This window comes from Asterias amurensis, chromosome 3 (genome assembly GCF_032118995.1).
Source record: "Asterias amurensis chromosome 3, ASM3211899v1".
In the NCBI taxonomy this organism is placed as follows: domain Eukaryota; kingdom Metazoa; phylum Echinodermata; class Asteroidea; order Forcipulatida; family Asteriidae; genus Asterias; species Asterias amurensis.
In genome coordinates this window covers 10248064-10263818 of record NC_092650.1, presented here as the reverse complement: position 1 = coordinate 10263818, position 15755 = coordinate 10248064, and the positions used below count along the sequence as shown (strand labels likewise).

General features: G+C 33.5%; 1 long non-coding RNA gene across 2 annotated transcripts; it reads left to right on the top strand.

Annotated features, from left to right (window-relative positions):
* Positions 1-464: 464 nt before the first annotated feature.
* Positions 465-2517, top strand: LOC139935118 (uncharacterized). Of its 2 annotated transcripts, none has more exons than XR_011785765.1 (4): positions 465-543; positions 653-757; positions 1294-1442; positions 1775-2517. It is a non-coding gene; the product is annotated as an uncharacterized lncRNA (long non-coding RNA). The 2 variants fall into 2 exon arrangements; XR_011785764.1 differs by having other exon boundaries at positions 843-1442.
* Positions 2518-15755: the final 13238 nt, after the last annotated feature.

Genomic DNA, 15755 nt, shown 5'->3' with positions numbered 1-15755 from the left:
CTTTTTTTTGAGATAAAGAAGTTTTGGACAACATTAATCTGTAAAAGCTCTATTTAATTCAGCATTTTCCTGTTTTAGTTTAATTTGATGTGTTATTCAGGTTGGCTGTTTAATGACTGACTGGAATGTTGACTTAACCGCCTAATGGGGTTACTGGGAACGACCTGACACTGTATCTGGCTGCCTCATTCTCTACTTCAACAAGTAGATTTTGTTTCTGTTATTTTTACATTCAAGAAAAACATCACTAGTATTTTTACACAATCTCTTAAGGTATGCCATTTTATTCATTACTCGACTAACCAAACTTGCACCTCCATCCTTCATGGTTCACAGGGTCATATGTAACAACCACCCACACCATCTATCGCACCGAATATAATCCCAAACTAATAAGAAGAAACCTGGTTTCTAAATGTATTTTTTGATTGTATGTATTTGTTTTTTATTTCATGCAATGATGAAATGTGACTGAACCATCCAACGGAGTTGCTGAAATTGACCTGTTGCTGTATCTGGATGCCTTACTCTTGACTTCAAAAGGTGGATATTTTTTCTTTAGACAAAGAAGTTTTTAACAAACCCAATCTGTTTAAAGCTCTATTTAATTCAGATCCTTTTCCTTATAGTTTTCTTTTCATGTGTTATTCAGGTTGGCTGCTTGATGACTGACCGGGACGTTGACTGAACTGTCTAACGGAGTTTCTGGAATCGACCTGTTGCTGTATCTTGACGCCTCACTTTCTACCTCAAAAAGGTAGATATTTTTCTTTTCGATAATTTAAAATACAATGATTTCAATCTGTAAAAGCTCTGATTAATTCAGAAACTTCTTGTTTTAGTTTTCTTTTGATGTGTTATTCAGGTTGGCTGTTTAATGACTGACCGGGACGTTGACTGAACCATCCAACGGAGTTGCTGCAATTAACCTGTTACTGTACCTGGATGCCTCACTCTCTACTTCAAAAGGAGTACAATTTTTTTCTGTAGACAAACAAGACTATGTTCGTATCTGGAAAAAGTTCTTCTTAATTCAGCATCGTCCTGTTTTGTAATCAGGGCCAAATTTCATCTGGCTGTTTAAGCAAAAAATATTGCTTAACAGTTTTCTGCTAACCAAAACAAAAGCAGGATACTAGTCATAAATTGTACATGTGACACGGTATTTTGGCATATTAATGTTGTGCTTAGTTCCCTGTGGAGCTTAAGCAGCGTTGTAACATGGACCCTGATGATCTATATTTGTTTTCATATGGTTCGTCCTGATGTGAGTACATTGTTATTTTCTTTCAGATGATTGTGACGACTGCTTTTCTGCCCTCCGTCAATATGGACCATGAAGATGTGACAACACAGTACAAAGAGAGATACATCATGGCTTGAGGAGATGGACATCAAAGTATTTCTCAGCTACATACCAGGGTCCCAAGTGGAGTTTGAAGGTAGGATCTCTTTTAGCTAAGCTTAAGCTGAAAGTTTAGAAATCCATTAAAGTGCAGAAAATATACATTTCTTACGTCTCATAATTAAAACATAGTCCCATATTACCTTGCACCAATACTGTATTGTTAAGCTGCAGGCGCGTCACTGAGTGAGAGATATGCATGCTTTATAAAAAGCCATTTTTGTGGTTATTATTACACACTCATCTTTGACCTTTAAATTTAAACCTGAGTTAAATCTTGAGTTTAAAGGTCAAAGATGAGTGTATAATAGTGACCACAAAAAAAACCAGTTAAAACTTTTTTTTTTACGTTTGATCATATTATTACAGGATTAACGTGAAGAAAACTCTTTCTTCACCACCTCATCTAAGGCGTCATGTCAACAGATGGACACATTGTATAACAGAATGAACCCCAAGAACACAAAGAGGCAGATCAAGTTGGCCTTGGATGGACGGCACAACAGAATGTGGAAGCTTCACGTGGAAGCTTCACATGGAAGCGACAAGCACAAGAAAGATCAAGGTGGAATGGTGACGAAGAGACCTTCCTTCTACAGTATGGAGCGGTATAGGCTAGATAGATTGATATTTTCCCATTTAAAATAACACAAAATCTTTTTTTTTGTAAATTTCACTATTCGTTGGCCTGTTTTATTCATTCTTGGAAGTTGACATGAAACAGTTTTTGTCCTCATTGCTAAAATACTTAACTCTGGATGAAGTTTATTTCATTGCTATTGTAATTTTTATTATTCTTATTGCTTATATGGTATCTGTTCTGTGGAACCCTTACATGGTGGCCACCATGTTTTTATTATTATTATCTACTGTATGAAGACATGTAAAATATTGTGACACACATAGGGTTATGTAAAGTTTGTAATGTCAAAGTTCATGACCTTGTCTTTGTTTGAGTACTCATTAACAAGGTTTTATAATTACAAAGTTCTTGACATTGTCCATGGTATTCATTAAGGTCATTTGAGTTCTCATTAACTAGAGGTTTTATAATTACATAGATCATGACAGAGCCATGGTATTAAGGGTAATTGAGTTCTCATTAACAAGGTTTTAATTATATTGGTCATGACGTTGTCTTTAGTGTTTTTTTATAGTGTGTTGAGTACCCCTTAACGATGTATAAAGATCCCCTTTAACTGATTGTGGGGTGGGAGATGACAACCTTCACGTGGTCCACCCTGTTGTTAACTAATTGTCATCAGACAATACAGCTCTATAATACTTGTTTGTATAGCTCTATATGCACCAAACCAATGTTTTAATTATATTGGTCATGACATTGTCTTTAGTGTTTATTTAATGTGTGCTTAGTACCATTAAGGATCTTTTAAGATTCCTTTAACTGTTATTTGTGGGGTGGGAGATGACAACCTTCACGTGGTCCACCCTGTTGTTAACTAATTGTCATCAAACAATAGAGCTATAATTTATATACTTGTTTGTATAGCTCTATGCACCAAACCAATGTTTTAATTATATTGGTCATGACATTGTCTTTAGTGTTTATTTAATGTGTGTTTAGTACCATTAAGGATCTCGTAAGATTCCTTTAACTGTTATTTGTGGGGTGGGAGATGACAACCTTCACGTGGTCCACCCTGTTGTTAACTAATTGTCATCAAACGATAGAGCTATATATACTTGTTTGTATAGCTCTATGCACCAAACCAAAGTTTTAATTATATTGGTCATGACATTGTCTTTAGTGTTTATTTAATGTGTGTTTAGTACCATCAAGGATCTATTAAGATTCCTTTAACCGTTATTTGTGGGGTGGGAGATGACAACCTTCACGTGGTCCACCCTGTTGTTAACTAATTGTCATCAAACAATAGAGCTATATAAATACTTGTTTCTATAGCTCTTTGCACCAAACCAATGTTTTAATTATATTGGTCATGAAATTGTCTTTAGTGTTTATTTAATGTGTGTTTAGTACCATTAAGGATCTATTAAGATTCCTTTAACTGTTATTTGTGGGGTGGGAGATGACAACCTTCACGTGGTCCACCCTGTTGTTAGCTAATTGTCATCAAACAATAGAGCTATATAAATACTTGTTTCTATAGCTCTTTGCACCAAACCAATGTTTTAATTATATTGGTCATGAAATTGTCTTAAGTGTTTATTTAATGTGTGTTTAGTACCATTAAGGATCTCGTAAGATTCCTTTAACTGTTATTTGTGGGGTGGGAGATGACAACCTTCACGTGGTCCACCCTGTTGTTAACTAATTGTCATCAAACATTAGACCTATATATACTTGTTTGTATAGCTCTATGCACCAAACCAATGTTTTAATTACCAGGTCATGACATTGTCTTTAGTGTTTATTTATAGGGTGTTTAGTACCATTAAGGATCTGTTAAGATTCCTTTAACTGTTATTTGTGGGGTGGGAGATGACAACCTTCACGTGGTCCACCCTGTTGTTAACTAATTGTCATCAAACAATAGAGCTATATATACTTGTTTGTATAGCTCTATGCACCAAACCAATGTTTTAATTATATTGGTCATGAAATTGTCTTTAGTGTTAATTTAATGTGTGTTTAGTACCATTAAGGATCTATTAAGATTCCTTTAACTGTTTTTTGTGGGGTGGGAGATGACAACCTTCACGTGGTCCACCCTGTTGTTAACTAATTGTCATCAAACAATATACCTATATATACTTGTTTGTATAGCTCTATGCACCAAACCAATGTTTTAATTACCAGGTCATGACATTGTCTTAAGTGTTTATTTATAGGGTGTTTAGTACCATTAAGGATCTATTAAGATTCCTTTAACTGTTATTTGTGGGGTGGGAGATGACAACCTTCACGTGGTCCACCCTGTTGTTAACTAATTGTCATCAAACAATAGAGCTATATAAATACTTGTTTCTATAGCTCTTTGCACCAAACCAATGTTTTAATTATATTGGTCATGAAATTGTCTTTAGTGTTTATTTAATGTGTGTTTAGTACCATTAAGGATCTCTTAAGATTCCTTTAACTGTTATTTGTGGGGTGGGAAATGACAACCTTCACGTGGTCCACCCTGTTGTTAACTAATTGTCATCAAACAATAGAGCTATATAAAAACTTGTTTCTATAGCTCTTTGCACCAAACCAATGTTTTAATTATATTGGTCATGAAATTGTCTTTAGTGTTTATTTAATGTGTGTTTAGTACCATTAAGGATCTATTAAGATTCCTTTAACTGTTATTTGTGGGGTGGGAGATGACAACCTTCACTTGGTCCACTCTGTTGTTAACTAATTGTCATTCAACAATAGAGCTAAATATACTTGTTTGTATAGCTCTATGCACCAAACCAATGTTTTAATTATATTTGTCATGACATTGCTTTAGTGTTTATTTAATGTGTGCTACGTACCATTAAGGATCTTTTAAGATTCCTTTAACTGTTATTTGTGGGGTGGGAGATGACAACCTTCACGTGGTCCACCCTGTTGTTAACTAATTGTCATCAAACAATAGAGCTATAATTTATATACTTGTTTGTATAGCTCTATGCACCAAACCAATGTTTTAATTATATTGGTCATGACATTGTCTTTAGTGTTTATTTAATGTGTGTTTAGTACCATTAAGGATCTCGTAAGATTCCTTTAACTGTTATTTGTGGGGTGGGAGATGACAACCTTCACGTGGTCCACCCTGTTGTTAACTAATTGTCATCAAACAATAGACCTATATATACTTGTTTGTATAGCTCTATGCACCAAACCAATGTTTTAATTATATTGGTCATGAAATTGTCTTTAGTGTTTATTTAATGTGTGTTTAGTACCATTAAGGATCTATTAATATTCCTTTAACTGTTTTTTGTGGGGTGGGAGATGACAACCTTCACGTGGTCCACCCTGTTGTTAACTAATTGTCATCAAACAATAGAGCTATATAAATACTTGTTTCTATAGCTCTTTGCACCAAACCAATGTTTTAATTATATTGGTCATGAAATTGTCTTTAGTGTTTATTTAATGTGTGTTTAGTACCATTAAGGATCTATTAAGATTCCTTTAACTGTTATTTGTGGGGTGGGAGATGACAACCTTCACGTGGTCCACCCTGTTGTTAGCTAATTGTCATCAAACAATAGAGCTATATAAATACTTGTTTCTATAGCTCTTTGCACCAAACCAATGTTTTAATTATATTGGTCATGAAATTGTCTTAAGTGTTTATTTAATGTGTGTTTAGTACCATTAAGGATCTCGTAAGATTCCTTTAACTGTTATTTGTGGGGTGGGAGATGACAACCTTCACGTGGTCCACCCTGTTGTTAACTAATTGTCATCAAACATTAGACCTATATATACTTGTTTGTATAGCTCTATGCACCAAACCAATGTTTTAATTACCAGGTCATGACATTGTCTTTAGTGTTTATTTATAGGGTGTTTAGTACCATTAAGGATCTGTTAAGATTCCTTTAACTGTTATTTGTGGGGTGGGAGATGACAACCTTCACGTGGTCCACCCTGTTGTTAACTAATTGTCATCAAACAATAGAGCTATATATACTTGTTTGTATAGCTCTATGCACCAAACCAATGTTTTAATTATATTGGTCATGAAATTGTCTTTAGTGTTAATTTAATGTGTGTTTAGTACCATTAAGGATCTATTAAGATTCCTTTAACCGTTTTTTGTGGGGTGGGAGATGACAACCTTCACGTGGTCCACCCTGTTGTTAACTAATTGTCATCAAACAATATACCTATATATACTTGTTTGTATAGCTCTATGCACCAAACCAATGTTTTAATTACCAGGTCATGACATTGTCTTAAGTGTTTATTTATAGGGTGTTTAGTACCATTAAGGATCTATTAAGATTCCTTTAACTGTTATTTGTGGGGTGGGAGATGACAACCTTCACGTGGTCCACCCTGTTGTTAACTAATTGTCATCAAACAATAGAGCTATATAAATACTTGTTTCTATAGCTCTTTGCACCAAACCAATGTTTTAATTATATTGGTCATGAAATTGTCTTTAGTGTTTATTTAATGTGTGTTTAGTACCATTAAGGATCTCTTAAGATTCCTTTAACTGTTATTTGTGGGGTGGGAAATGACAACCTTCACGTGGTCCACCCTGTTGTTAACTAATTGTCATCAAACAATAGAGCTATATAAAAACTTGTTTCTATAGCTCTTTGCACCAAACCAATGTTTTAATTATATTGGTCATGAAATTGTCTTTAGTGTTTATTTAATGTGTGTTTAGTACCATTAAGGATCTATTAAGATTCCTTTAACTGTTATTTGTGGGGTGGGAGATGACAACCTTCACTTGGTCCACTCTGTTGTTAACTAATTGTCATTCAACAATAGAGCTAAATATACTTGTTTGTATAGCTCTATGCACCAAACCAATGTTTTAATTATATTTGTCATGACATTGCTTTAGTGTTTATTTAATGTGTGCTACGTACCATTAAGGATCTTTTAAGATTCCTTTAACTGTTATTTGTGGGGTGGGAGATGACAACCTTCACGTGGTCCACCCTGTTGTTAACTAATTGTCATCAAACAATAGAGCTATATAAATACTTGTTTCTATAGCTCTTTGCACCAAACCAATGTTTTAATTATAATGGTCATGAAATTGTCTTTAGTGTTTATTTAATGTGTGTTTAGTACCATTAAGGATCTATTAAGATTCCTTTAACTGTTATTTGTGGGGTTGGAGATGACAACCTTCACGTGGTCCACCCTGTTGTTAACTAATGTCATCAAACAATATACCTATATATACTTGTTTGTATAGCTCTATGCACCAAACCAATGTTTTAATTATATTGGTCATGAAATTGTCTTTAGTGTTTATTTAATGTGTGTTTAGTACCATTAAGGATCTATTAAGATTCCTTTAACTGTTATTTGTGGGGTGGGAGATGACAACCGTCACGTGGTCCACCCTGTTGTTAACTAATTGTCATCAAACAATAGAGCTATATAAATATTTGTTTCTATAGCTCTTTGCACCAAACCAATGTTTTAATTATATTGGTCATGAAATTGTCTTTAGTGTTTATTTAATGTGTGTTTAGTACCATTAAGGATCTATTAAGATTCCTTTAACTCTTATTTGTGGTCCACCCTGTTGTTAACTAATTGTCATCAAACAATAGAGCTATAATTTATATACTTGTTTGTATAGCTCTATGCACCAAACCAATGTTTTAATTACCAGGTCATGACATTGTCTTTAGTGTTTATTTATAAGGTGTTTAGTACCATTAAGGATCTATTAAGATTCCTTTAATTGTTATTTGTGGGGTGGGAGATGACAACCTTCACGTGGTCCACCCTGTTGTTAACTAATTGTCATCAAACAATAGAGCTATATATACTTGTTTGTATAGCTCTATGCACCAAACCAATGTTTTAATTATATTGGTCATGAAATTGTCTTTAGTGTTTATTTAATGTGTGTTTAGTACCTATAAGGATCTATTAAGATTTCTTTAACTGTTATTTACGGGGTGGGAGATGACAACCTTTACGTGGTCCACCCTGTTGTTAACTAATTGTCATCAAACAATAGAGCTATATAAATACTTGTTTCTATAGCTCTTTGCACCAAACCAATGTTTTAATTATATTGGTCATGAAATTGTCTTTAGTGTTTATTTAATGTGTGTTTAGTACCATTAAGGATCTATTAAGATTCCTTTAACTGTTATTTGTGGGGTGGGAGATGACAACCTTCACTTGGTCCACCCTGTTGTTAACTAATTGTCATCAAACAATATACCTATATATACTTGTTTGTATAGCTCTATGCACCAAACCAATGTTTTAATTACCAGGTCATGACATTGTCTTTAGTGTTTATTTATAGGGTGTTTAGTACCATTAAGGATCTATTAAGATTCCTTTAACTGTTATTTGTGGGGTGGGACATGACAACCTTCACGTGGTCCACCCTGTTGTTAACTAATTGTCATCAAACAATAGAGCTATATAAATACTTGTTTCTATAGCTCTTTGCACCAAACCAATGTTTTAATTATATTGGTCATGAAATTGTCTTTAGTGTTTATTTAATGTGTGTTTAGTACCATTAAGGATCTATTAAGATTCCTTTAACCGTTATTTGTGGGGTGGGAGATGACAACCTTCACGTGGTCCACCCTGTTGTTAACTAATTGTCATCAAACAATAGAGCTATATAAATACTTGTTTCTATAGCTCTTTGCACCAAACCAATGTTTTAATTATAATGGTCATGAAATTGTCTTTAGTGTTTATTTAATGTGTGTTTAGTACCATTAAGGATCTATTAAGATTCCTTTAACTGTTATTTGTGGGGTTGGAGATGACAACCTTCACGTGGTCCACCCTGTTGTTAACTAATGTCATCAAACAATATACCTATATATACTTGTTTGTATAGCTCTATGCACCAAACCAATGTTTTAATTATATTGGTCATGAAATTGTCTTTAGTGTTTATTTAATGTGTGTTTAGTACCATTAAGGATCTATTAAGATTCCTTTAACTGTTATTTGTGGGGTGGGAGATGACAACCTTCACGTGGTCCACCCTGTTGTTAACTAATTGTCATCAAACAATAGAGCTATATAAATATTTGTTTCTATAGCTCTTTGCACCAAACCAATGTTTTAATTATATTGGTCATGAAATTGTCATTAGTGTTTATTTAATGTGTGTTTAGTACCATTAAGGATCTATTAAGATTCCTTTAACTGTTATTTGTGGGGTGGGAGATGACAACCTTCACGTGGTCCACCCTGTTGTTAACTAATTGTCATCAAACAATAGAGCTATATAAATACTTGTTTCTATAGCTCTTTGCACCAAACCAATGTTTTAATTATATTGGTCATGAAATTGTCTTTAGTGTTTATTTAATGTGTGTTTAGTACCATTAAGGATCTCTTAAGATTCCTTTAACTGTTATTTGTGGGGTGGGAAATGACAACCTTCACGTGGTCCACCCTGTTGTTAACTAATTGTCATCAAACAATAGAGCTATATAAAAACTTGTTTCTATAGCTCTTTGCACCAAACCAATGTTTTAATTATATTGGTCATGAAATTGTCTTTAGTGTTTATTTAATGTGTGTTTAGTACCATTAAGGATCTATTAAGATTCCTTTAACTGTTATTTGTGGGGTGGGAGATGACAACCTTCACTTGGTCCACTCTGTTGTTAACTAATTGTCATTCAACAATAGAGCTAAATATACTTGTTTGTATAGCTCTATGCACCAAACCAATGTTTTAATTATATTTGTCATGACATTGCTTTAGTGTTTATTTAATGTGTGCTACGTACCATTAAGGATCTTTTAAGATTCCTTTAACTGTTATTTGTGGGGTGGGAGATGACAACCTTCACGTGGTCCACCCTGTTGTTAACTAATTGTCATCAAACAATAGAGCTATAATTTATATACTTGTTTGTATAGCTCTATGCACCAAACCAATGTTTTAATTATATTGGTCATGACATTGTCTTTAGTGTTTATTTAATGTGTGTTTAGTACCATTAAGGATCTCGTAAGATTCCTTTAACTGTTATTTGTGGGGTGGGAGATGACAACCTTCACGTGGTCCACCCTGTTGTTAACTAATTGTCATCAAACAATAGACCTATATATACTTGTTTGTATAGCTCTATGCACCAAACCAATGTTTTAATTATATTGGTCATGAAATTGTCTTTAGTGTTTATTTAATGTGTGTTTAGTACCATTAAGGATGTATTAATATTCCTTTAACTGTTTTTTGTGGGGTGGGAGATGACAACCTTCACGTGGTCCACCCTGTTGTTAACTAATTGTCATCAAACAATAGAGCTATATAAATACTTGTTTCTATAGCTCTTTGCACCAAACCAATGTTTTAATTATATTGGTCATGAAATTGTCTTTAGTGTTTATTTAATGTGTGTTTAGTACCATTAAGGATCTATTAAGATTCCTTTAACTGTTATTTGTGGGGTGGGAGATGACAACCTTCACGTGGTCCACCCTGTTGTTAGCTAATTGTCATCAAACAATAGAGCTATATAAATACTTGTTTCTATAGCTCTTTGCACCAAACCAATGTTTTAATTATATTGGTCATGAAATTGTCTTAAGTGTTTATTTAATGTGTGTTTAGTACCATTAAGGATCTCGTAAGATTCCTTTAACTGTTATTTGTGGGGTGGGAGATGACAACCTTCACGTGGTCCACCCTGTTGTTAACTAATTGTCATCAAACATTAGACCTATATATACTTGTTTGTATAGCTCTATGCACCAAACCAATGTTTTAATTACCAGGTCATGACATTGTCTTTAGTGTTTATTTATAGGGTGTTTAGTACCATTAAGGATCTGTTAAGATTCCTTTAACTGTTATTTGTGGGGTGGGAGATGACAACCTTCACGTGGTCCACCCTGTTGTTAACTAATTGTCATCAAACAATAGAGCTATATATACTTGTTTGTATAGCTCTATGCACCAAACCAATGTTTTAATTATATTGGTCATGAAATTGTCTTTAGTGTTAATTTAATGTGTGTTTAGTACCATTAAGGATCTATTAAGATTCCTTTAACCGTTTTTTGTGGGGTGGGAGATGACAACCTTCACGTGGTCCACCCTGTTGTTAACTAATTGTCATCAAACAATATACCTATATATACTTGTTTGTATAGCTCTATGCACCAAACCAATGTTTTAATTACCAGGTCATGACATTGTCTTAAGTGTTTATTTATAGGGTGTTTAGTACCATTAAGGATCTATTAAGATTCCTTTAACTGTTATTTGTGGGGTGGGAGATGACAACCTTCACGTGGTCCACCCTGTTGTTAACTAATTGTCATCAAACAATAGAGCTATATAAATACTTGTTTCTATAGCTCTTTGCACCAAACCAATGTTTTAATTATATTGGTCATGAAATTGTCTTTAGTGTTTATTTAATGTGTGTTTAGTACCATTAAGGATCTCTTAAGATTCCTTTAACTGTTATTTGTGGGGTGGGAAATGACAACCTTCACGTGGTCCACCCTGTTGTTAACTAATTGTCATCAAACAATAGAGCTATATAAAAACTTGTTTCTATAGCTCTTTGCACCAAACCAATGTTTTAATTATATTGGTCATGAAATTGTCTTTAGTGTTTATTTAATGTGTGTTTAGTACCATTAAGGATCTATTAAGATTCCTTTAACTGTTATTTGTGGGGTGGGAGATGACAACCTTCACTTGGTCCACTCTGTTGTTAACTAATTGTCATTCAACAATAGAGCTAAATATACTTGTTTGTATAGCTCTATGCACCAAACCAATGTTTTAATTATATTTGTCATGACATTGCTTTAGTGTTTATTTAATGTGTGCTACGTACCATTAAGGATCTTTTAAGATTCCTTTAACTGTTATTTGTGGGGTGGGAGATGACAACCTTCACGTGGTCCACCCTGTTGTTAACTAATTGTCATCAAACAATAGAGCTATATAAATACTTGTTTCTATAGCTCTTTGCACCAAACCAATGTTTTAATTATAATGGTCATGAAATTGTCTTTAGTGTTTATTTAATGTGTGTTTAGTACCATTAAGGATCTATTAAGATTCCTTTAACTGTTATTTGTGGGGTTGGAGATGACAACCTTCACGTGGTCCACCCTGTTGTTAACTAATGTCATCAAACAATATACCTATATATACTTGTTTGTATAGCTCTATGCACCAAACCAATGTTTTAATTATATTGGTCATGAAATTGTCTTTAGTGTTTATTTAATGTGTGTTTAGTACCATTAAGGATCTATTAAGATTCCTTTAACTGTTATTTGTGGGGTGGGAGATGACAACCGTCACGTGGTCCACCCTGTTGTTAACTAATTGTCATCAAACAATAGAGCTATATAAATATTTGTTTCTATAGCTCTTTGCACCAAACCAATGTTTTAATTATATTGGTCATGAAATTGTCTTTAGTGTTTATTTAATGTGTGTTTAGTACCATTAAGGATCTATTAAGATTCCTTTAACTCTTATTTGTGGTCCACCCTGTTGTTAACTAATTGTCATCAAACAATAGAGCTATAATTTATATACTTGTTTGTATAGCTCTATGCACCAAACCAATGTTTTAATTACCAGGTCATGACATTGTCTTTAGTGTTTATTTATAAGGTGTTTAGTACCATTAAGGATCTATTAAGATTCCTTTAATTGTTATTTGTGGGGTGGGAGATGACAACCTTCACGTGGTCCACCCTGTTGTTAACTAATTGTCATCAAACAATAGAGCTATATATACTTGTTTGTATAGCTCTATGCACCAAACCAATGTTTTAATTATATTGGTCATGAAATTGTCTTTAGTGTTTATTTAATGTGTGTTTAGTACCTATAAGGATCTATTAAGATTTCTTTAACTGTTATTTACGGGGTGGGAGATGACAACCTTTACGTGGTCCACCCTGTTGTTAACTAATTGTCATCAAACAATAGAGCTATATAAATACTTGTTTCTATAGCTCTTTGCACCAAACCAATGTTTTAATTATATTGGTCATGAAATTGTCTTTAGTGTTTATTTAATGTGTGTTTAGTACCATTAAGGATCTATTAAGATTCCTTTAACTGTTATTTGTGGGGTGGGAGATGACAACCTTCACTTGGTCCACCCTGTTGTTAACTAATTGTCATCAAACAATATACCTATATATACTTGTTTGTATAGCTCTATGCACCAAACCAATGTTTTAATTACCAGGTCATGACATTGTCTTTAGTGTTTATTTATAGGGTGTTTAGTACCATTAAGGATCTATTAAGATTCCTTTAACTGTTATTTGTGGGGTGGGAAATGACAACCTTCACGTGGTCCACCCTGTTGTTAACTAATTGTCATCAAACAATAGAGCTATATAAATACTTGTTTCTATAGCTCTTTGCACCAAACCAATGTTTTAATTATATTGGTCATGAAATTGTCTTTAGTGTTTATTTAATGTGTGTTTAGTACCATTAAGGATCTATTAAGATTCCTTTAACCGTTATTTGTGGGGTGGGAGATGACAACCTTCACGTGGTCCACCCTGTTGTTAACTAATTGTCATCAAACAATAGAGCTATATAAATACTTGTTTCTATAGCTCTTTGCACCAAACCAATGTTTTAATTATAATGGTCATGAAATTGTCTTTAGTGTTTATTTAATGTGTGTTTAGTACCATTAAGGATCTATTAAGATTCCTTTAACTGTTATTTGTGGGGTTGGAGATGACAACCTTCACGTGGTCCACCCTGTTGTTAACTAATGTCATCAAACAATATACCTATATATACTTGTTTGTATAGCTCTATGCACCAAACCAATGTTTTAATTATATTGGTCATGAAATTGTCTTTAGTGTTTATTTAATGTGTGTTTAGTACCATTAAGGATCTATTAAGATTCCTTTAACTGTTATTTGTGGGGTGGGAGATGACAACCTTCACGTGGTCCACCCTGTTGTTAACTAATTGTCATCAAACAATAGAGCTATATAAATATTTGTTTCTATAGCTCTTTGCACCAAACCAATGTTTTAATTATATTGGTCATGAAATTGTCATTAGTGTTTATTTAATGTGTGTTTAGTACCATTAAGGATCTATTAAGATTCCTTTAACTGTTATTTGTGGGGTGGGAGATGACAACCTTCACGTGGTCCACCCTGTTGTTAACTAATTGTCATCAAACAATAGACCTATATATACTTGTTTGTATAGCTCTATGCACCAAACCAATGTTTTAATTACCAGGTCATGACATTGTCTTTAGTGTTTATTTATAGGGTGTTTAGTACCATTAAGGATCTATTAAGATTCCTTTAACTGTTATTTGTGGGGTGGGAGATGACAACCTTCACGTGGTCCACCCTGTTGTTAACTAATTGTCATCAAACAATAGAGCTATATATACTTGTTTGTATAGCTCTATGCACCAAACCAATGTTTTAATTATATTGGTCATGAAATTGTCTTTAGTGTTTATTTAATGTGTGTTTAGTACCTATAAGGATCTATTAAGATTTCTTTAACTGTTATTTACGGGGTGGGAGATGACAACCTTTACGTGGTCCACCCTGTTGTTAACTAATTGTCATCAAACAATAGAGCTATATAAATACTTGTTTCTATAGCTCTTTGCACCAAACCAATGTTTTAATTATATTGGTCATGAAATTGTCTTTAGTGTTTATTTAATGTGTGTTTAGTACCATTAAGGATCTATTAAGATTCCTTTAACTGTTATTTGTGGGGTGGGAGATGACAACCTTCACTTGGTCCACCCTGTTGTTAACTAATTGTCATCAAACAATATACCTATATATACTTGTTTGTATAGCTCTATGCACCAAACCAATGTTTTAATTACCAGGTCATGACATTGTCTTTAGTGTTTATTTATAGGGTGTTTAGTACCATTAAGGATCTATTAAGATTCCTTTAACTGTTATTTGTGGGGTGGGACATGACAACCTTCACGTGGTCCACCCTGTTGTTAACTAATTGTCATCAAACAATAGAGCTATATAAATACTTGTTTCTATAGCTCTTTGCACCAAACCAATGTTTTAATTATATTGGTCATGAAATTGTCTTTAGTGTTTATTTAATGTGTGTTTAGTACCATTAAGGATCTATTAAGATTCCTTTAACCGTTATTTGTGGGGTGGGAGATGACAACCTTCACGTGGTCCACCCTGTTGTTAACTAATTGTCATCAAACAATAGAGCTATATAAATACTTGTTTCTATAGCTCTTTGCACCAAACCAATGTTTTAATTATAATGGTCATGAAATTGTCTTTAGTGTTTATTTAATGTGTGTTTAGTACCATTAAGGATCTATTAAGATTCCTTTAACTGTTATTTGTGGGGTTGGAGATGACAACCTTCACGTGGTCCACCCTGTTGTTAACTAATGTCATCAAACAATATACCTATATATACTTGTTTGTATAGCTCTATGCACCAAACCAATGTTTTAATTATATTGGTCATGAAATTGTCTTTAGTGTTTATTTAATGTGTGTTTAGTACCATTAAGGATCTATTAAGATTCCTTTAACTGTTATTTGTGGGGTGGGAGATGACAACCTTCACGTGGTCCACCCTGTTGTTAACTAATTGTCATCAAACAATAGAGCTATATAAATATTTGTTTCTATAGCTCTTTGCACCAAACCAATGTTTTAATTATATTGGTCATGAAATTGTCATTAGTGTTTATT